Raw genomic sequence first — 23861 nt, 5'->3', positions numbered from 1 at the left:
GCGGAAACATCGCGGGAGCGTACCCATTAATCCTGAGCGGAACTGAAGGCGAGCCGTTGTCTGCGCGCCACATCCCAGGGCAGGCTTCGATCCGGGGAAAACAAGGGGAAATACTGTCCTAGTCCTCTGGTCCCCTTCGGGCACACGTCGGCTTCTGCCACTGTTCGCGCCCGAGTGGCAGCCACATAGGCCAAAAGTTGCTCCTCCGCTCGCCTCTGGTCAGCAAGGGCTTGATCCGCCTCGAGCTTGATGGCGGCAGCCGTTGTCACGATCGGTAGGGCCTCTTGTTGCAAGAGCAACTCGATCTCCTTGGGCTGGTCCAACAGCGGTTGGACAAGGGCGGCTAGATCCGTTGAGGCAGAGCCAAACTCAGGGACCAGTAGTTTCTCAACGTCGGCCGCTGTTGTCATAGCCGGCGGCAAGTCCAGGAGGACCATAACCGTCCTGGCTGCTACGTTCCGAGCTTCCCGTTGGCACCAAGCGGGATCGGGAATGGTTGACGGAACATTTTCCCCTACAGCTCCCGCCATAGTAAAAAACTCCTCAGGCCCCCGGATTGGGGCCGCTGGCGTTTGTGGCAACTCACGGAGGGTGAGCTTCACCAACAAACGAATCAAGGTGGCTAGGTCCTCTTGCGCCAGCCGGACTTCTTCGAGCAAAGTGTCCAGATGCTGAAGGTCATCCTGGGCAAGTTGGTCAGCGTACGCAGTCTTCCTGGGGGATGCCTCAGCCAGACGACGCCACTGGTCGCTCATGAAGCCAAGCAGCCGGTTGGCCTCCGCGTCAGTTCGCAGCGTTTCTTCCAAAACGTCCTGCAACAAAGCGGGGTCCTCATCTCGCAGCTCACGTCGAGGAGACGAGCATCCTGGGGAACCCTCCAGGGCTCCAGCCACGGTCTATGTGCTCGGGGAGCACGTCCTCTGCTCCACCCGAGGTCCTGGAGATCCCCTTAGGGCTCCAGCCAGACAGTCCACTCGAGGAGCACGGCTTCTGCTCCAACCAGGGATTACAATCCAGATATTGCTTCTGCTCTAGCCAGGGATTAAAATCCATATAAAAAAGGTAAGGAGAGGTTTAGTGCCAAAATGTGAGCACTTGTCAGGGATCCATGCACGCACCCCCACTTGGGTGGGGGTTTTTTCCTTTGCTTTTGGAAATAGTGGTCATTTTCCTCTTCAACGCTGCTTTCCCTGGACGTCCCTTCAAGACTGGTAACTATTACCCATTCCCGAAGCCCTATCCAACTTCCTCTTTTTTCTCATAGTCAGCTTTTGTATTCAATCATACAACCAACTGTTCATTTGAGAGTTTTCACCCAGGATTATCCGTGTTATTGATCCCAGTTACCCCGTCTCCCCAGCTAATCCCCCAACGAAAGTGGAGACTGCCTACTTAGAGTAACAGGACCTGCTGGGGTTTTTACAAATAGCATTCTGTAGAGATAATGATATTTGCTTGCTGTGTGATATTTGAGTGCTGTGTTGTGCCCTGAAATGTTCCCCAGCATAGATCTCCACCATGTTCTCATTCATGCAACCCTCAAACCAATATTAGAATAAAGCCATTTAGCCTCTGATTACATTCTCTCCGGTAATGAAGGAACGACCAGGAGAGAGATCTGATCAAATCATAAATACAGAACCAGATGCTACAGAGCACATGTGGGAAACAAACTGTACATGACCCCTAACTCAATTACTAACCGTAGAAGCAACTGGGCAGTTTTGTTACCACACAATGATGAGTTGCAAGGGAGAAAGAAGGGGAAAGTAGACAAATAATACAGAAAGAAACACATTAGCATTGGCCTCAACAATAATTATTTACTAAAGCCCCCTAACTGTTCAAAAGGATGCGAGAACACAAAGTCAGAACCATTTGATTAAAAATAGTTTAAAATGGAAATTAGTCTTTGTGGGGCTCCATTAGTCACACAAACTGCATGACCAAGAAATCAGTTTTGCTGGCTTCCCTTTTGCCTTTTTGCATAAATTTGTGATTCATTGTTCAGCAGGTATCCTATGGACGTTATCCCTCATAGCTAAGGTAAACAAGGTTACTGTGTGCGCTTCTTTATATGTGACAGAGCTTATTTGGGAGTCGTGATCCACATTCAACTTGAGCACATCAGAAAATTATCTCCAGGCACTGCAAGAAAATTACCCAGTCCAGCAATTCCTTGAAAGAGAAGGTATTTTTTGCCTACAAGAGTTTTCCGCTGAGTTCAGTGTAGGCAGCCACTAGAGGTGAGCGGAGGCACCAGATTGCTCTCTGGGTAAGGGTTTGGAAGACCAAGTTTTTTTTCCATCTGCAGGGCCCCTGGCGTTCTCCCCTGCCCTTGTCTGTTCTCCTAATTCTGCCTTTAAATTTACCCAAATCTATTATGTTTCAGAAGATGGGGGTTGCAGCTCCACATATTCGCAGGGTGGTTGGGGGGCTGGAGTTACTTACATAACTTTGGAGTGGCACATGGAGCATTCCAGTGTGCATGTGAAGAGACAGTGTGGTGTAGTAGCTAGAGTGTCAGACTAGGATCTGGGAGACACAGGTTTAAATCCCCACTCTGCCATGGAAGCTTGGGCTAGTCACATACCCTCGATCTGTAATACTTCACAGGGTTGTTGTGAGGATAAAATTAAGAAGTGGAGAATGTTGGAAGCCACTTTGGGTCTTTCTTGGTTTGGGCAAATGGCACAAGGCAGAAGGCTGGAGTCTCTGTTGCCACCACACCATGCACCTGAGCTGAATTGGGCTCTTGCAGGCTTTAAAAATGACATTCCTCAGAACTGCTGTCTGGCTGTGCGGAAAGCAAGTAAGGTCCAGGGAACTTTCTTGACCTTTTAAGGAAAATCTAAGGGGCTTACAGTCTCCTCCCCTTCCTCTCCCCACAACAGACACCTTGTGAGGTAGGTGCGGCTGAGAGAGGTCAGAGAGAACAGTGACTAGCCCAAGGTCTTCATGGGAGGAGTGGGGAAACCAACCCGGTTCACCAAATTGGAGTCTGCCACTCATGTGGAGGAGTGGGGAATCAAACCACTACACTACGCTGGCCAAGCTATGCATTACCTGTGCCACCAGTTGGCTCAGCATTCCTTGAGTCGGATTGGGATTCTGGTTTGGGGAAATGATGCAGATGGTCCTTTGCCTGGCATGCTTGCTTATTTTTTTATTTATTGGATTTATATCTCGCCCTCATTCCTGGCAAGCCAGGCTCAGAGCGGGTCACAGCATAATAATAAAACATCAATTAAAACATACTTTAAAATTCCATACTTCATACTATAATAAAACAAGATGGCATTCCCTGCTTGGGAACATTAGTGCTGTAACGTGACAGCTGTCTGTGGCAAGGTCAAAGGCAGGTCCCAACTCAACTCGTGGCACATTTAACATCTCCGTTGGCCCTAAGAGGAGCCTCTGTGACTGTTGGCTTTAGGTGGTCCAATTGCCAACAGTCCACATGCTGTCCTAGGTTGCAGAGGCCAGGGCTTCCATCTTGCTGGCTGTCCTGGAGCAAAGCCAGTTGATTCACCCCAGGCTTCTCCTGGTAACTGCCTTCGGTTTGGCTCAGAGGGCATCAGGACCCTGAATCCTTGCGTCCAGTGGCAGGTGGCATCCAGTACAGCTCTGTAAACTCCCAGCTGGGATATGTAGATATTGATGCTGCCCAGGCCTTAGACAGGCCGCACTGCTTAGCCCTTAGTTCAATGTGCCAAGTCAAGTCAAGTTTTATTTTGATACAATATCAGCTCTAGGTAAAAATCAAAGTTAGGTTAAAATAATAAAATAAAATAATAAAAGTTGATGATTCTGGAAAGATGATTTGAAGAAGAGGAGGAAAGATTTCAGTTAGCTGGGAAACATTTTCAGTTAGCCATTTACGAATCCCACTAGACCGGAGGCAGAATTTGGCTACTTGAATGGTTGTCTCCCGAGAGGAGTCTGCTAAGAGAAGGGAAACTTTAGCTTCTTCCGATCTCCCAGGAAAGGATGACAATATGGGGAGAATATACTGCGGTCTTATGTCGTTGTGGGACATTGCAGCAGAACATGTTCTATTGTTTCCACTTTCTCTGTTTTGCATGGGCATAGTCGTTGGTGGAAGGGAGTACGGAGATACCTGCCTTCCAGGAGAGCTAAAGGTAAGGCGTTGAAATGCGCAATCGTAAAGGCCCTCCGATATTTGGATACTTCCAGGAATCCAAGGTAGTCTGCAGGGTGGAAAGGGTTGATGTATTGCAAGATGGTTGAATATTTATGAATCTGAGCCCTATCTAATTGAAGGGCCTGGTCCAAGAGTCTCGGTTTGATTGTTTCCTTGGCTTTTTGGTGTCCCAATGGCAATATGGCTTGAGAAGAGAGGCCGTGTTTCTGGAGCATCTTCTCTATTGCACTCAAAGTGCTTTCTTTGGCTGTAGAGTATTTGGTTTCTCAGTCCCCAATCCCACTGGCTCCAGATCTCTTGCTACCAGTCCTGAGAGAGAAACGGGTTTTAAAAATGGACTCCTTTGGCAGCTATAAAGGGAGAATTGAGGTGCCCTTTTGAAAGGCTTTTCAGTTCCTAGGGCTCCCGTAAACCGGCTACAAGTGGGAAAAGCCATTTTGAAATGGCAATAGAACAAAGCAAAAGGTTTTCTGTAATCCAAGTAAGCATGGAATTCAGCCCGGAAAAAACTCCATGCCAGACAGTGCAAAAAAAAAGGGGGGGGGAGTGTTTTGCCCATGGAATCATGTGTTTTGCTGCTTTATATGCTTTTGCTAGTTTTGAGTAATTACTTCTCTTTCATTTTATATGTAATGTAAACTCTTATTTTTACAGTATATTCTATTTTTAACTTTTTATTTACAACTCCCTGCCTTGGCTTCACCTTTTCACGCTTCTACCCTGCCTTACACCTGGCGCATAGATGCACATCTGATTTATGCTTGCAGTGCCTGATCCAGCAAGTGGCATGTCTATGGATTTCCTCAGATGGATCAGATTGGGCTAGATGACCTCAAGGCATCTCCTGAACAAAATGCAGGCAATAATGTTTCTTCCAGGCTGACTTCATTTCATCAAGCCCATTTCCTCAAAAATATTCCCATTTAATCTATTCTTCCATCTTTTCTGTTGACATCAGTCCCTCTGCTACTTGTTTGGCTCAGTCATAACTCCTTTGCATTGACTGTAAAATATTCATTTTAACGTGACAAGGAGATTGTTGTCAGGTTGCCCTTTTTGCCTTAGTGTCAGCAAGAAACTGCCTTACGTTTGGGGCTGATGGCTACCATGATCATTAATGATCTTCATCAATCTAAATGGCACCTTGCCCTGATTGATGGGGCTGCCAGGTCCTCCCTCTCCTCCAGCGGGAGGCTACTGTATTCATATTGGGAATGCGTGTGGGTGTGCGCATGTGCGCCGAAGCACATGCGGCACTTCTGGTTTAGAACCGAAAGTGCCGCCTCGCAATGGGCCTTATACCTCTTAGTTTGAGTGGTAAAGCAGCCCTTTACCACTCAAACTAAGCGGTATAAGGCCCCTCGCGAGGCGGAATTTCCGGTTCTAAACCGGAAGTGACGCGCGCGTTTTCTACGCGTGCATGCACGTTTGCTCGCCAACCCTCAGGTGGTCGGCGGGCAGAGGGGTAAATTGCCAAAGGGTTTCCCACCACCAGTGGGCACCTGGCAACCCTACTGATTGACGTCTGAACAACTGTGGCTGATTCTAATGAAATGCACTGATATTAGACTCAAGGACCAGTAGAATCAGTTTATCCCTTCCATCCTCCCCCTGACAATGCAGCCACAGGGAAACCAAAACACTTTTGCTTTAACAGCCGAAAGGAACCTTGTGCAGGCTTACAGATAATGTTTCCTTAGGTCCAAAAAATACAGGATGAGCAATATGGCTATACTGGGATATTTTGATTGGTCCTGGTAAAAAAGTTGTACTGAAACATCCTTGCCCTCGTGTCTTTCTTTTCTACCACTCCATCCAGATGAAGTAACTGCTATCACAGCTGAAAGACACTCTGTACATGCTCTGAGGTATTTTTCCCTTAGGCCCTGGTGCCTATGGGTTTCTCATGACACACACAAAAAAATACAAGTAGATAACACTATCAGCTGTGCATTTCTGAACTTCAAGACAATACGGCTACCCTGAGGTAGGTAATGCTGACAGGTTTCTGTTTTTGTTATGCTGACCACAAATGCTACCCAGAAAACGCTACCCACGGATGTACCATCAAGCAAATATTTTTGTTGCGGCCCCAGAACTATCTGTGAATGTTGCTGTTGGTGGGAGAAACGGGACTCACAGCTTCCTCCTCACACTGCCTTTTCTCAGCCGTTGCTCAGTCCTACAACACAAGTATTACCCCCACTGAACATTGTAAAAAATATGCTTGTACAGAACTCCAGACAAGCTCTTGGAAGTGTAATGAGGTTTGGCTCCAGCTTAGCTGCTAAGCATTTCTGCAGGCTATAAATTAAGTGCAGTAAATTAAATTGTGCCTAATAAGAACATGACATTCACATTTGATGGTTAAATTGAACTGTTGTCAAGGCCGTGCAAATCTTTGTTTATGGATTTGGGGAGGGGCTGTGGCTCAGTGGTAGAGCGTCTATCTGCTTGGCATGCAGAAGGTGCTAGGTTCAATCCCTGGCATCTCAAGTAAGAATCAGGTTGTAGGTGATGTGAAAACCTCAGCCCAAGACCCTGGAGAACCTCTGTCAGTATGAGGAGACAATAGTGAATTTGACAGACGGATTGTCTGATTCAGTATAAGGCCGCTTCATGTGTTCATGGGTGTGTCCAAAATGTGGCCACAGTGGTCAGCGGCAGTCACTTTGACCCAAAGCTCCAGTCTGAGGAGCAGGGCCTGAGGTGGGAGCCTCTGGCTTCCTCCTAAGTCTAGTCTCTGTCCCACTAGGAGGGCCGACCTCTTTGGCACCAAAGGGCTCTAAAATGCGAACGTTCAAACTCCCTGGGCAGCTCCTGTGTCCATTTAGCAACACCCACTGCACTGAGGCAACTGGCTTATGCCATTCCATCCTCCTCTGATCCATCGCATGATAATGACTTCTGGGGATTGGGGGCTCTCTGCAGGGCAGGCAGCAAACCTTTTGCCTGGACCACAGCTGGCGATGCTGCAGCCTCTGCTCCTCAGAGAAGAACTCCAGACAAGCATCACAAAGAGCCCCAAAGGACAAAAAGAGCCCCATATAAAACCAGTGTGGACCATGTGTGTGCTCATCAGCACATAGATTGCACTTCTGTGGCTCAGTTAGTTGCCAAATCCAGGATGAGGAACTGCTGGAGATTTGGGATGGAGTCTGGGGAGGGTGTGGTTTGGGGAGGGGAGGGACCACAGTGGGGTATAATGCCATAAAATCCATTCTCCAAAACTGGCATTTTCTCTAGGGGGAATTATTTCTCTAGTCTAGAGATCAGTTGTAATACTAGGGTCATCTCCAGCACCCACCTGGAAGTTGGCAACCCTAGGGTCAGCACACAGGCTGCACTGAATATGGAGGGATCATTACTTGGTATTGTATTAACCATAAATGGGAGAAAACACATCTCTATTCCTTCCCAGCAAATACTTGTGTGTGTGTGTGTGTGTGTGTGAAGTGCTGTCAAGTTATGGTGGACTTAGCCTTTTTCCTTATATCTTCGCAAGGAAAGGCACTAGACCCTTTTTTTTTAAATGAAAGCTGGGGATTCAGAGACCCTGCTTAAACTATCACTGCAACATTGCAGTGTTATATCACTATTTTGAAACTGTTTAAAAAAATTGAAATCATTTATCTGAGGGGAGAGGTGAAAATGATTTTAGTCCAATAATTGAAAAGTGGGCTGGAGGTGGGTGGGAAAAAGAAAACCCATAGAAACATTACATACTAGGAAAAAGCTGACTCTAAATCAGCTTCTAGGAAAACAACAGGGTAGAAGTGATCAGCATGGATCAACATGGAAATACATTACCTGAACAGGACAAAATAAAGAAAAGGTGCAAACAATACACTTAAGAAAGATGTATTTTATCTCCCTATATGCAGAATTTATCATAAAGAAAGCTGGATTAGATTTAGATGAAGGTGAGGTGAAAATGGGGGAAGGAATATCAACAATTTGAGATATGCCAATGATACCACATTACTGGCAGAAAACAGCGAAGACTTGAAATGACTTCTTATGAAAGTTAAAGCAGAAAGTGCCAAAGCAGGACTACAGCTGAACATCAAGAGGGCAAAAGTAATGACTATTGGGGAATTATTCAGCTTTAAGATTGACAATAAAGAAATTGAAATTGCTCAAGACTTTCTATTCCTTGGCTCCATCATCAACCAAAAGGGAGACTGCAACCAAGAAATCAGAAGGCGATTGAGGCCTTTTCTGCATGAATGGTTTACAAAGTTTCATGCTGTTAAAAGCTACGTTTTATTTTTTCATGTCCGCACGTTTTATTCCTCCGTTTGGCACCAGAAACGTTTTCCCATCATTTTTCCTACGTTGTTTTCCCCAGCACTTTCACAGTGATGTTTTTCCCCTCTGTTTATGAGCCAGCTGTCCTCCAGTGTGTGAACTTCTTGAAACAGTCTTCATTTCTCCGCTCCACCAAACACCTTTCCCTTGTTCACACCCACTGTTTTGCTCTTCCTTCCCTTCCCCTCCTTCCACCCCTCCTCCCTCCAAATAAATTAGAAATGATTAGAGAATCATTTCCAGAGGCTATGGGTCTGCATCGAGGTGGGAAGCCTGGTTTATGTATTTTGTGTGTGTGTGTAAAGTGCTGTCAAGTCGCAGCCGACTTATGGCGACCCCTTATGGGGTTTTCATGGCAAGAGACTAACAGAGGTGGTTTGCCAGTGCCTTCCTCTGCACAGCAACCCTGGTATTCCTTGGCGGTCTCCCATCCAAATATGTATTTTATGTATTTTAGGAAGTACATAAAACATAGGTGTCCTTGGATGTTCCTTTAACAGAAATCTAGCTTCATTGTCATTTATATATCCTAGCATTACTCCTTCCTGAATAGTCACTTTAATAATATTCTTTATATGGCTTTTAGGATCCTTTTTTAACAGTTTATAAAACTCCTTGTTAAGCTGTTGCAGAACTTCTTTTATATAATCGGATGTATTCATCAGTGCTGTGGCTCCTCCTTTATCTGCCCTTTTTATGGTAAGACTCTTATCCTCTATATAATTTCTCTCATTAAAGCTTTTTATTTATATGGGAAATTATTCCAAGGCTTGTCATGTTTCTGTTGTTCTTCTTCTTCTAACACAATATCTTGAAAAACATTTAATATTGTTATCCTCAACTTGTGGTAGAAATTTAGATTTGTTCCTAAATTGCACTTCAGGTATCATTCCTTATCCCCAAGCATTTTTTTTAATTTTCAGCTTTCTTATCAATTTATATACATTTAACCTAGTTTGGAATGCATCATACTCGGGAGTAGGAATGTAACTTAAACCTAAATGTAAAGCTTTGATGCAATCACTGGAAAACTGACGTTGTGTTAGATTTACCACTAAGCTCTTATTGTTTATGGCTTTTTCTTCCTTTGTTCCCTCTCACATTCCGTGGTGGTGATCTTAAATGAGTCTTTTTTGCCGCATGTTCTAAAAAAGGACATCTTTCATAATCTTCACTAGAGAAAGTACCTTCTTCAGTAGTTTCTGTTTCTGAGGTATAGGGACTTCTATTTTGCCATGAGACTTGTTTTTTAAATTTATGACTACGGGCTATACTCTTAAAGGTAAAGGTCCCCTGTGCAAGCACCGGGTCATTCCTGACCCATGGGGTGACTTCACATCCCGACGTTTCCAAGGAAGACTTTGTTTACGGGGTGGTTTTCCAGTGCCTTCCTCAGTCATGTTCCCTTTACCCCCAGCAAGCTGGGTCCTCATTTTACCGACCTCAGAAAGATGGAAGGCTGAGTCAACCTTGAGCCGGCTACCTGGAACCAACTTCAGTTGGGATCGAACTCAGGTCGTGAGCAGAGTTTGGACTGCAGTACTGCAGCTTACCACTCTGCGCCAGGGGGCTATACTCTTACCCATCCATTTATAAATATATCCCTCAGTATAGTCTTTCAAATCTCTTTGGAGTTTTTTCTTTTTTGTCTCTTTAAGTTTATCTGAAAAAGTCTTTAATTCCTGTTCTAAATCCTGTATTATACATTCAGATCTTTCCTTTGAGTTATTCTTCCTCAAGTTATCCATCGTTTCTTGTATTTCATTTTCTGGCAGTAACTTCTTTAACTGAGGTTTCTATAATCAATAGTATTAAATCAAAAGAACATTTTTTAAGAATAGCAGCCCATTTTTTCTTAAAGTCCTCCTTTTCCATAAATAAGGCAGGAGGCGTAAGCCTCTAGGTATTCTATTATTTTCACAATACAGTTTGATAAAATGGATGTGAGAATTATAACGTAAATTTTTCTTTTTAAATTGAGATAACTAATTCCACTCATCGCTTTTACCATTATCTTCTTCCATATGAGGTAGGTTCGATAATATTCTATCTTTATCTCCATCCGAATATGCAAAAGTGGCATCCCATTGAGCCATATCCCCAAACAAAAGTATAAACCAATAATCATAAAGGGGAATGAAGGTATTAAGGTGCCCAATAAACAACCCTCTGTCAAGTAGTACCTTCTATCTGGGAGTATAACTTGTTAATAATTTATAACAAATCTCTTTAAATGAAATTACCCATATTCAGGTTGCTAATTCACCAGGTTCAAATTATATACAACTTCAACTTCAACTGTTTACATATATAATTGAAACAGAAAACTTAAAGATGACACATCACAGTTAGTACAGTGATCATCCAAAACAAATATACACTAAAGCTAATCCAACAGGTAGTGTTCTGTGTTACAAATATTGTTCTGTGCTATACACCCTCAAATCACAAGTCAAAAAAATATAAATTCCAAATATAATGTACAGTCTTTTTGCAGTCAGTTCAAATTTCAAGTTACAGAAATTTGTATGTGTGTGTAAAGTGCCGACAAGTCGCAGCCGACTTATGGCGACCCCTTTTTAGGGGGGTTTTCATGGCAAGAGACTAACAGAGGTGGTTTGCCAGTGCCTTCCTCTGCACAGCAACCCTGGTATTCCTTGGTGGTCTCCCATCCAAATACTAACCAGGGCTGACCCTGCTTAGCTTCTGAGATCTGACGAGATCAGGCTAGCCTGGGCCATCCAGGTCAGAAATTTAACTAATACTAAATAGTGAGCTTGTGTAGGTTGTAGTATTGAAGTGCCCCAAATAAAGGTCTTTTACCTGTGGCACTATATCCTCCTTTTAAACATGACACCCTTGTAGATAAATGCGTGTCAAGAACCGCCCCCCCTTCCTCTCTCTCTCTCTCTCTCTCTCTCTTGCTTTTCACTAAGTTTGCATAAAAACACTCACATACATTCCTCAGTCTGTGTGTGTGTGTAAAGTGCCGTCAAGTCGCAGCCGACTTATGGCGACCCCTTTTGGGGTTTTCATGGCAGGAAACTAACAGAGGTGGTTTGCCAGTGCCTTCCTCTGCACAGCAACCCTGGCATTCCTTGGTGGTCTCCCATCCAAATACCAACCAGGGCTGACCCTGCTTAGCTTCTGAGATCTGACGAGATCAGGCTAGCCTGGGCCATCCAGGTCAGGGCATCCTCAATCTGCAACATCCCAAATACCACCGGGTTCCTCTACTTTGCTAGCTCGTTATCTCATTACAAGGGTCTTCGCGTCTCAGCAAAAGACTTTTTTTTTAATTTTATTTTTATAATTAGGGGGATACAGAAAGGAAAATATAGGGAAGGAAAAAACCCGTTTAAAACACAAAAACAATGTAGCATATCAATAAAACAATAGACATAATCAAATACAGTGCCGTATAACAAGCATGAATATTAATCAAGTAAAATAGAATATATCTAAATGTATAGTTATAATTATAAAAATATAAAAATCAATCAAATTGTCTAGCTATTGCATAATAAAAGTATGTTTTACTGTTCAAAAACGCAAAAGTGATGTAACAAATGATTGGGAGAAAATAAATGAAACATTACCTATTACTTATTCTAGTACTATTCGGTATATGTCAAATTTGATTAACTAGAGGTAATATAAATGTAAAATGATTCCCACTTTTCGTCAAATTGTTCTGTGGATTTGTTATGATTGGGATTCAACATAAAAGTCATTTTAGCCATAGTAGCGTAGTCTAGCATTTTTTCTTTCCAATCTTCTATTTCAGGTATCTGTATTTGCTTCCAGGTTCTTGCCAGAACCACTCTGGTTGCCGTTGTAGCATACTTAAAAACATCATGGTATCTCGCGGGCAAATTTGATGGGACCATGCTGAGCAGGAAATATTTTGGGTCTAGTGTTATCTTCGCTTTTGTAATTATCTGTAATTCTCGTTGAATCTTTTTCCAAAACGTTTGTAATTTAGAACAAGACCACCAAACATGAAAATAAGAACCGTCCGATTCTTGACATTTCCAGCAAGCGCCTTTCTTACCGGAGGAAGTCATCTGTGAGATCATATTTGGAGTCATGTACCATCTATAGAATGTTTTATACCAATTGTCTTTCACTTCTTGGCACACGGTATATTTCAATTCGAAAGTACAGAGTTTTTCCCATGATTCTATTGTAACCATGTCACCAAAGTTTTGCATCCACTTAATCATATTAATTTTCACTTGTTCTTCTTCTGTCTCATATTTCAGGAGGAGTTTATAGATTTTTCCTAATAAGTGAGCATCATTCTTGGTTATTATCCATTCAAATTCAGTCAGTTCTCGGAATGGGCGAGGGTATAAACAGTCTTTTTGTAGATTAGACTTCAGCAAAAGACTTTGCTTTGCAGAACTGCTTGTTGATTTCAGTAGCTGAGAATGACACCATGGGAAAATTAGAAAATGTATCCTTATTGTTAGAAGTCTATAAAGGTTGATCAATTCTAAATGAAAATGTGATTCTTTCTGCAGTATGATTCTGTCTTTTGATCTGGGCTGGAGAAATTTGAACCCAGCTTGTACTGTTAAACTGGTACCATTAAATAGCATAAGCTGTAAAAGTATTTCCTGATCTCCAGTGCGTTATCCTTGATCAGATCTACCTGGGGTAACGTTTTCTAGGCACAACAATTCCAGGTCTGAAAGAGCAGGGTGGAAGGGAGGGAGGGAGGAGATATGCCCTTAAGTATCCTGGGCCCAGATTGTAACAGGGCTGAAAAGGGAAGCACCTTCCATTTACCCCATTGGTTCTCAGTGGAACTCATTAAAAAAACCCCAGGGTTTATCATATGCTGCCTCTGCAATTAATACCAGAAACAAATCTAGCTGCCACGTTCTGGAGCAGTTGCAGCTTCTGAAAAACCTTCAAGGGTTTATAATACTTTATGTCCCACTTTTCAATAAAATCTCCCAAACAACTTAAAATAACAGTTGAAATCACAGCAAGCAATAAAATACAAAATAAGTAACTGAGCCATCAAAACCACCAGCAGATCAAATTTGGGCAAACTAGAAAGCCACAAGAAACCAAAAGTCTGGGTCGACAGAAACAAAAATCAGCAATCAGCAGAACATATCCCCCATAACTTACACCTAAATGCCCACTGAAAGAGATAGGTGTTCCCTGAACCTTACAAAGGATGGAGTTCAGTGAGCCTCCTGAGGAAATTGCACAGCCTCTATTGACAAAGCGCTATTACAACGGAGGACCTGCCAAAGCACTGATCCAGGTACGTCATGGAGCAGAGCCTCTCCAGCTGACCCAAGCGAGTAGCCTCATATTCAGGAAGGCACTTCTTGAGGTGCCCTGGTCTCAAAAGATTTTAGGGCTCTCAAGTTCAAAATGAGCACTGTGAATTAGGTCCACAAACGAACTGGAAACCAGTGTTTTTTTTTTTTTAAGGCAGCTGATAAGAGAACATTATATTAGTCCAGACTGTAAGCCACCAAGGCACATTTCATGGTGACCAGGTCATACTTCTCAAGGAAAACTTGCAGTCAACACAACACAGATGGTCAAAGATACTCTTGGTCACAACCACTATTGAGGCAACCAGGATCCACACAGGACACTCAGACTGGGAACCTGGGCTTTCGGGATGAGCACAACTCCATTCAGGCCAGGTAGAAAACCATCTCTCAATCTCACAAAAACCCCTCCAAAACTCTCCAAGCAGTTTCATATAGATGGTAAACAGCACAGGTGACAGTATGAACACCTGCAGCACCCCACAAGCAAGCTCCCCTAGAGGGGAAGAATAGCCTCTGAGCACCACCACAGTACCTTCAACCCCACCCATTGAGCCAGGAGAATACCGTGGCTAATGGTGTCAAAAACATTGACAGGCCCTGGAAAACCAACAGGGTTACTCATTCCACTCGTTATTTGGGAGACTAGTCCTTTTGTGCCTTCCTGCTATATCTGGACTAATTGCTATGTCATGTCTTTATTCAGTCTCTACAATCTGGGTCTTGACTGAGTAACTTACTTCAGCTTTGCAAACCCCTGATTGGCTTTCTTAGAGAAGTCAGCATCTTCCATGAGCCATTTTCCTGAATTCCTAAGACTCCAACAGTCTTTTGTCTTATCAAAGGTTTTGTTAGTGCCCCCAGACTGAAAGACAGACTCCACAGCTTCAAGTCAGTCACAAACTCTTTGATAGTTTCACATTCTTTTGGAACCCTTTGATTGAAAATGTACCTCTCAAAGGTCTCATTTTTGCAATGGCTACAGTATTCTTCAAACATTAGCAGTACATATTCATAATTAGCCAGCTCTTTATCTGTTAAACACATCAAGAGCTTCAGGCCTAACACCTATACTTTTTGTGTTTCTTCTTCAAAGGAAATGACTGTATGAATATTTTTCAGATTTTCTTGCACATTTCCTGAGTGGCTCAGCTCAGATGGGATCATGACCTGTTTGTTATTCACTAGTTTTACTTACCAAACTATGTAATTTTTGGTATGGACCGGACTGGAAAGTCAAAGAGCGGATTTGCAATACATCTGATCAAACCAAATAGACACCGCCTTGGGGCCCTGAAGCTGGAGAAAGAAACTCCCAGCTAGACAGGCTGAGACTGGTTCTAGTGAGCATCTTTTAAAGAGAACTCTTTGCTGGGGTCACCATAAGTGGGCCGCAACTTGATGGCACTTTACACACACACACCCATTTATGACAACATTAGGAGTAACACTGGTAAAAGTATCAGCTTTTCTTGTCTATGCTACTCTTATGAGAAGCACAATACAGAATGCTCTGTGGACGATACGGCACACCTGCAATGTTCAACAGAAATTTTAGAGATTTAAATTCTGAAAAGTATATGCCAATTTTTTTTTTTACATCAATGGTGGACAAGTGGGCTGCTTTGGCAATTGGACTCTATGGCATTGAAGTCCCTCCAGTATGCGGTGCAAGTGATTTCAGTCACTGAAGCTATTATTGGCATCACTTGGTCCATTACTGGTTGTTTACCTTCAGAGGCGGATCCAACCAGACTCTGCTCTCAGGTTCTAATCTAAGGGTACCCCAAAAGAGACAAATTGTTTATGATAAAAATGGTGTTTCTTAGCAAACAAAATGACATAAAATATAACCAAAGCAATAAAAGCTCACAACATCCCTTTAGCTGCTGAGACCCTAGCACAGCAGTGGATGAACCCCTTGAGCCAAATCAGCTGGGGCACACCTGTTGAGGTGCCAACCTCCAGAGGGGACCTGGATAGGGTTGCCAGCTCTGGGTTGGGAAATTACCTGGATATTTTGGGGGTGGAACCTGAGGGCAGGGTTTGGAGAAGGGAGGGACTTTAAGGTAGGGCTGCCAGGTCCCTCTTCACCACCGGCAGGAGGTTTTTGGGTGTAGAGCCTGAGGAGGGTGGGGTTTGGGGAGGGGAGGGACTTCATTGCCATAGAGTTCAATGGCCAAAGCAGCCATTTTCTCCACGGGAACTGATCTCTATTGGCTGGAGATCAGTTGTAATAGCAGGAGATCTCCAGCTAGTACCTGGAGGTTGGCAACCCTACTTCAATGCCATAGAGTCCAATTGTCAAAGCGGCCATTTTCTCCTGGGGAACTGATCTCTGTCACCAGGTGATCAGTTGTAATAGCGGGAGATCTCCAGCCACCACCCGGAGGTTGGCAGATCCTGGAATTGCATCTGTTCTTCAGACTATAGAGATTGTTTTGTGACCCAAATTGTCTATAGATTCCAATTAAGACAGTAAGGAGGAGGTTGGGTAAACTACAGCTCTTTATTTTGGCCAAAGCAATCGAACTGGGCAAACAAACCCCAAACCAAACAGAGTCGGGAGAATGACACACGCCCACTAAGGGACAAGCAGTAGCTTTATACCTTAAAGGCGATTACGTTTCAATAAAAGATACAATTCAAACATACGAGTTTACACCATCATTATTCAGCATTGTGATACATAGACAGCAAATTTCTGTGCGCGAGGAGGGAGGGAAAGCCTGCTGTCCTTGGAGAGGAACAGTTTAATCGGATGGTGTCTGTATGTATGTGTGCGTCTGTGTGTTTCTGCTTTCAGGCACTAAAGAGAAGGGGGTGTGCTTATTGGTACACGTGTATGTATGAACGCTGGGGCATTTCCATGGATGCAACATTCTCCCCTTTTCTAGTAGCTTTGGATGCCTCCAAAGCCCACAAACCCACGTACGCCTCTTTAGACAGAAGGGTCTCACTTAACGGAGCTGGGGAGAGTCCCCCCACTCAAGACCCGAGATGGCTAAGGGTCAGGAGGTGAGCAATTTGCTATGCTAATGAAGTAACACCTTTTACTCTGGCCTTGGCCAAAGCAAAGGCTTGATCAGCAGGTTAATAGAACAATTGGTGCTCAGAGCAACTGCAGGCACGAGAGTCTGAGCCAAAGTTTTAGTACATGCAGAACCTAAGGGCAGGCACTGTAGGCAGCAGCAGACAATCATACCAATTAATGCAAAGAAAAGAAACACAACAAATAAGCTCTTGAACCAGCTGACAACAGCTGCGGTCCAGCTGGCAACACGCCTGGCATCTCTTTGGCCAGGCCCTTGCTCTGGCCCCTGGCTGCTTCCAAGGGTGGCAGCGTCAGCCACCACTGTGCTTCCTTTCATCGCCACAGCCTCCTCCTCCTCGCCTCTGGGCCCCAGGAGCAGAGTTGCCAACCTCCAGGTACTAGGTGGAGATCTCCTGCTATTACAACTGATCTCCAGCCGATAGAGATCAGTTCACCTGGAGAAAATTACGGCTTTGGCAATTGGACTCTATGACAGTGAAGTCCCTCCCCTCCCCAAGCCCTGCCCTCCTCAGGCTCCGCCCCAAAAATCTCCAGGTATTTCCTAATCTTAAACTGGCAACCCTACTTGAAGGCCATGCTGTTTAGTAGGATTCTTGAGGAAGGCAATTCATAATAACTTTGTGGACTGCTGAGCCTGTCTCTTCACTGTGCGGCTGAAGTCAAGCTGCAGCAGACTTTTTGTGACGGGCTCCACCTCCTGGGGCAGTTGTTTTGTGGCAGCCATTTTGTGGCTGTGCCCACCATGCTGACCCAGAATTCTGAAGGTGCCTGCAGGGTCAAAAAGGTTGGGGACCCCAGGCTAGAGTGTCGGACTGGGGTCTGGGAGAGCCAAGTTAAAATCCTCTCTCTGCCTTGAACTAGTCAGTCACTCTGTCTCAGTCTAGAATTCCTCATAGGATGATTGATCGTTGTGAAGATAAAATGGGTGAGGTGAGAACAATGTAATCTGCTCTGGGTCCTTGTTTGGGGTAAAAATGGGGTATAAATTCCTACTCTGTGCTGCTTACAAAATAAAACATAAAAAAACATAAAACAACACAATAGTCGTTACATTTACAAACTATTAAAAACCCAGTGTTATATCTCTAAATTCATTAAATATATGGATGTTTTCAGGAGTCCCATAATTTCACTTCAGCAGGCAAAGAAAGCTGATTTTTTGTAGTGCACATGGAAACATTTAAGTTTTTCCGTTACTCCTCACATTATTAATTGCAATATATGAGAATGTTCTGAATCAGTTCAAATGTATACGTACAGTTCTCTCTTTTAATTAGGCTGAACATGGGCAGTTCCTGGGTGAAACTTGCCCTGCCCAGTAGTGCCAGTACGTGCCAAAAGACAAGTGTGCCTGAACATCAATGGAAGGTGGCAAGAGGCTATGTGGGGAGAAAGGCATTGGGGTTGCTGGTCTCGAGATGCACATTTTCCCCATTCAGAATCTCAAATCTCAAAAATAACCCCCAAGCAGAGTTTTGAAAATCTGGATGGGGGAAATGTGCATCTAGAGAGCTGCAAATCCAAGTCAAAACCTCCCGTGCATAAGTGGCCGAGGTTGCTTGCAAGATCCTTTACCTGCACATCTCAAACCCCAACCAACCCCCACCTTGTGTGTGTTGACATAAAGATTGACTTTCGAGTAATGCTTTTTCTACTTCTGCAGTGTACATTTTCCAGCTTAATAAAATGCATTCCCTTCTCCATATTTGCAGTTTGGTTTATCACACAATGGCAGATGCCCACAGTAAGGACGTGGCACGAAATCAACCGGAAAAATGTTGCCAAGCCTTCTGAAGCCAGGTTTAGGGTGGGGAGGGAAATAAAGAACACTTTCTGCTGAGGCCACAGTGAGGCGTGGACTCATCTTCACATTGGTAACCCCCCCCCCCCCGACAGTTGCTCCCTTGAGAAGAGTAAACCAACCCACACTTCAAAAAATAAATTATCAGGAAAGCAATTGTGGAGAAAATTCAAATCTTTAATAACGTTATCAATTACAATGGTAATTACAAACCGACGAAACAGCCTCGTTAGATTGTGCTCTTCCTCTTGTGCTTCCACTCTTGGATACTTAAATCCCCACCTTCGTCCCACCCCAAATTGTATACTCCAAACTTGATCAATATGTCCCCATGCACGGATTTGAGTAGTGTTGTGGTGAAATCCTGTGGCCAATCAAAGGCAGAGCCATACTAGAATTAATGGCTGGAGGTACTTGAATGCGCCCATGTATCGGTGTGCCCTACAAGCCCCATGCTTGATTAACGGCAATGTCAAAAGCAGCAAATTAATGTGCTGATATCCAAAAAAGATATGTGATTACATGGTTTTGTTTTGCACACGTTATGGAACAACAGAGTTAAAGTTTACACACTGGTAACCACTGACAGTAATGTACCCTCTGTGACTTTTGTAATACAGTGGTACCGCAAAAAAACCACTGAACAGCTACTGTCTGGCCCCACAGGGAGGGTTTCGTCTGGTGTGAGATCCCAGGGTTGGAATAGTACAATGGTTGAAAGATCCCTTCCGCCCATATTGTGTTCAATAAATAATCACAGCACCAATTACAGTTCAATCTATGGAACTCCCTGCTGGTTTACTGGAGAGCATTCTGCTGCATAGCCTTTGTGTTGACAAATGGATACCACACTGTCAGTATCTCGCCATTTAGCCTGAAATTGCCTGAGGCATTTTCCCACCATGTTATCTGGAACAGCTGAGACTTCCAAAAGGCCAAGATGTTTGTACCGCCTTTCCCTCCCCCATTTACTGCCTCATTTGCATCCTGTGGGTTATGTCTCCACAGAGACATCAGCAAACGGGGTGTTACAACGTTTGGTCACAGATCTAACACCTGAAAGCTGTGAAGCCTGCACGTACAACAACTGGGCCACCCACTTGGCCCCTTTCTAGAATGTGAAGCAAACATGAGATAACTGGGCTGAAAAGCAGGGGGTGGTGAATGAGATCAAAATCTTCACAAAATCTTCACACAATGCAGAGTCAAATCATGGTACTCCCTGCCCCTACAATGTGGATATGGCTGCAAGCTTTGAAGGCTTTGAGAGGAGAGTGGATGGCTCCGCCTCCTCTTGCAAAGGTTCTCAAAAATGCTGGATTTCCGCCTTCACGGTAGTCGTGCTGACGCGCCGCTTGCGGAACCAGCCCTTTACTCCCTCCCTCAATTTTTTGCTCCCGGGGTTTGCCAAAGCCGATAGGCATCCCGACCTTGGAAAGTCAAAAATGGAACACACAAAATACAAGAAAAGGGAAGGATGCTAGTTTCTATTATAGGAGAGATGTTGGTAATCTCTTCATTAATGTGGGATAACACCAGGGAGATGGTGTCAACAGACAGCTTTATTTCCTGAAGTCTAGTCTGAAGTCTGGGATGCTGAAAGAGTTGGCTGATGTACTCTCAGCCCAGTCCTAAAAAGAGTGGAATGCAATGGAGAAAATCACGTGCATGCACTGGAACAGAATTCTGTAGTTGAACATATCCTCTGGTGAATATCACCAAATCAGAACACTTCTGGAGGTCACAGGAGCTAGCATCCCCTAGATATAACAGAAAAGTATTTATCCCTTTTCCTTGCTGAGATAGAAGGGGAAAACATTTGCATCAATGGAAGGTAGATATCCGTAAAGCAAAGGTAGTTTTGAATTCGGAGAATCAGAGACACACACACACTGATATGTCATTTTGATATTGCACACTGAAATTTTAAAAAAGAAAGGGTAAGTTTCTGGTGGACATTCATGCTGTCTTTGGGTGCTGTCAACAGCGCCCCAGAACACTTCTGGGAGTACCAAGGGCTGTCATCCCCAACCTGAAGCACTTTTAGGAATCCCTGGGGCTTTCTGTGACCTTGAATGGCTATCATCCCCAACCTAGAACACTTCTGGGGGATCAACGGGCTTCCAATCCCCCTGAAGGGCCGTCATCACCAGATCAGAACACTTCTGGAGGTTACAGGAACTAGCATCCCCTACATATAACAGAAAAGGATTTATCCCTTTTCGTTGCTGAGATATAAGGGGAAAACATATTTGCATCAATGGAAGGTAGACACCCATAAAACAAAGTTAGTTTGGATTTTGGAGAAATAGAGACACACACACTGATATGGCATTATGATAGGTCCCACTGATATTTTAAAAAGAATAGGGTAAGTTTCTGGTGGACATTCAGGCCCTCTTTTGTTGCTGTCATCAGCACCTCAGAAAACCTCTGGGAGTACCAAGGGCTGTCATCCCAAACCTAAAGCACTTCTTGGAATCCCTGGTGTTTTCTGTGCCCTTGAAGGGCTATCATCAATAAATAGGAACACTTATGGGGGGTCCCAAGGCCTGCCATCCCCACCCTAGAACACTTCCGGGGGGTCAACAGGCTTCCAATCCCCATGAAGGGCTGTCATCACCAAATCAGAACACTTCTGGAGGTCACAGGAGCTAGCATCCCCTACATAGAACTTTAATGGGGGGTCCTGGGGCTCTCAGTCCACTCGAGGGGCTTTCATCACCGCCTTAGAACACTTCTGGCCGTGGCAGGGGCTGTCATCCACACATGCAGGGGGGGGGACTTATGGAACTCGGAATGGTTGTCATTTATAAATCACTAAGTGGGCCCTTTGTAACTCGGTCTGTGGCAATATCACAGATTACGAGGGAAAACCTGAAATGGTGATCAGTGTAGTTTACCCATTCCCCCCCCAGCCTCCCCCCCACGATCTTGTGATGCTCATCCATAATTGATTTAAAAATCAAGTAATTGTGCAGTTTGTGATGTGCTGTAACACTCTCTTGCCACAAACCACTTCCAAGCTTTTGTACTAGTTTTTAACAGAAATCTGTACTCCCCCACCACACTTTTTGAAAGAGTTATCTGGAGAAAGCTTCAAGGTTCACATTTCAGTTATAGCTCCACTATGAAAAGTGCTTCACACTTGCTTTAGCAGAAATGGTTTGGAAGTTTAGGATAACACACAGCTCCCAAACATACAAGGATTTGATCCAGCTTCAAAGGAAATTGAAACAAGTGTTATTAGCAAAACCAAGCACGAATACATTAGTAGGGGATGAAATTCTGTATACAGAGGCAAGTCACAAGGGAATGCTGGTTATAAGGCGCCAGCGATTGGCACAAGACCCAAGAGGGCCTCCTCAGCCATTGTGGAAGGCAGAACTTGTCGCCAGAGCATTATGATGTAAATGCCTCATATAGAATGCTGGAGTTAAGTTTGTGAACCAAGGGATAGTTGTCATGCAAAAAACACAAATTGGCCCCTTGGCTCCCAATTACTTGCACTACAAAGGACACCGTGAAACACATTAGCTTAGGAGTACACCTATGCCTTCAGCCCCCCCACCCAGTGACTTTGGGAAGATCATACTGCAGGTATAACGTTTCAGCAGCAGTGAATTCATATTTGAACAGCGATGTTTGTAAACTGTCACTGTCACAAAGAACACATGAACTGCGACGGGGAGATGTGAAACGTTATAAACTCAATAAAAAGAACTTTTCAAAATAAAAAGCAAAATGAAAAGAACTTTTCAAAAGTAGGTCTGCACTGCTGTTTTCTGTTCTGCTTACAATGTAAACTCAATGAATAGAACTTTTCAAAATAAAAAGCAAAATGAAAAGAACTTTCCAAAAGTAGGTCTGCACTGCTGTTTTCCGTTCTGCTTACAATTTAAACGTGCACCCACTGACTGCCATACTAACGAAAATGGGGGAGGGGTGCGACAATTACGAGTCAGTGCCCCTGCACGCCAGGAGAGCGTTGTCACATCACCACCTAGCGAGCGACATCTAGAGGTGAGACAGGGCAAAGCAGTATCATGGACAAAGTGGGCGTGGTTGGGCGGAGGGGGGGCGGCGAGTCATGAGATGAGTGAAGGGGGAAGGACGGGAGGACATAAGTAAGCGGTGCATATTACTGCCGGTTTTCCCAGTGAAAAAACAGAACCGCTTAGGGATAGGGGGGAAAGGTCCGCAGCCATGAAAAATTAATTTAAACCGTTTGGGTTTTTTTTTATCCACGGCAAAACAAGCAAAATCTACTGTGAAAAATGCCCCAGAGGGAGCTGAGGGGGTGAAAAAATTGAGGGAGGTGCTGTGGAGAGTGAGAGAAATCTGTGTTTTTCTTTGTATGGGAGTTATTAGCCTAAATCAGAGGTGTCAAACATAAGGCCCACAGGCCAGATCCGCCCCCTTCAGAGCTCTTATCTGGCCAGTGAACCAGCCGAGGCAGCCACCTCCCCACTCTCGATCTGGGCTGGCAAGGCAATCTCTGGGCCGAGTAAAAGACTCCATGAATGCAATACCTGCGGAATCGCCTCTCCCGCTATGTCCCCTCAAGGATCCTTCATTCTAGTTATCAAACTTTACTGGAAGTATTGTCGAAGGCTTTCACGGTCAGAGTTCATTGGTTCTTGTAGGTTATCCGGGCTGTGTAACCGTGGTCTTGGAATTTTCTTTCCTGACGTTTCGCCAGCAACTGTGGCAGGCATCTTCAGAGTAGTAACACTGAAGGACAGTGTCTCTGAGAGACACTGTCCTTCAGTGTTACTACTCTGAAGATGCCTGCCACAGTTGCTGGCGAAACGTCAGGAAAGAAAATTCCAAGACCACGGTTACACAGCCCGGATAACCTACAAGAACCAATTTACTGGAAGTCCCTTTCCCGAGCGCAGTCTGATTGTCCTTGACCAGGGCCAGAACCTTTTCGGCCATGGCCCCTGCCTGGTGGAATTCTCTGTTTGAGAAGACCCAGGACCTATGGGATCTGGCCCAGTTTTGCAGGACAGATGCAAGAGACGTTCCACCAGGCACATGGTTGAGGACTTTCAGCTGCTCTATTACAACCACCAGTCACCAGGCAGAGCCCCCCTTGGTCCCCCTCCTCACTTACTTTGTAGATGGTCTGTTAGTCTCGGGAGTCAATTCTGCGGGAACTTACAGCACCATTTTTATTATTATTCTTTATTTTAATGGAGTTTAACCTGTTTTAACTGTTCC

The sequence above is a fragment of the Euleptes europaea genome, chromosome 13, assembly GCF_029931775.1.
Source record: "Euleptes europaea isolate rEulEur1 chromosome 13, rEulEur1.hap1, whole genome shotgun sequence".
NCBI lineage: Eukaryota > Metazoa > Chordata > Lepidosauria > Squamata > Sphaerodactylidae > Euleptes > Euleptes europaea.
The sequence above is the reverse complement of the archived record's forward strand: the minus strand, read 5'-3'. Positions refer to the sequence as shown.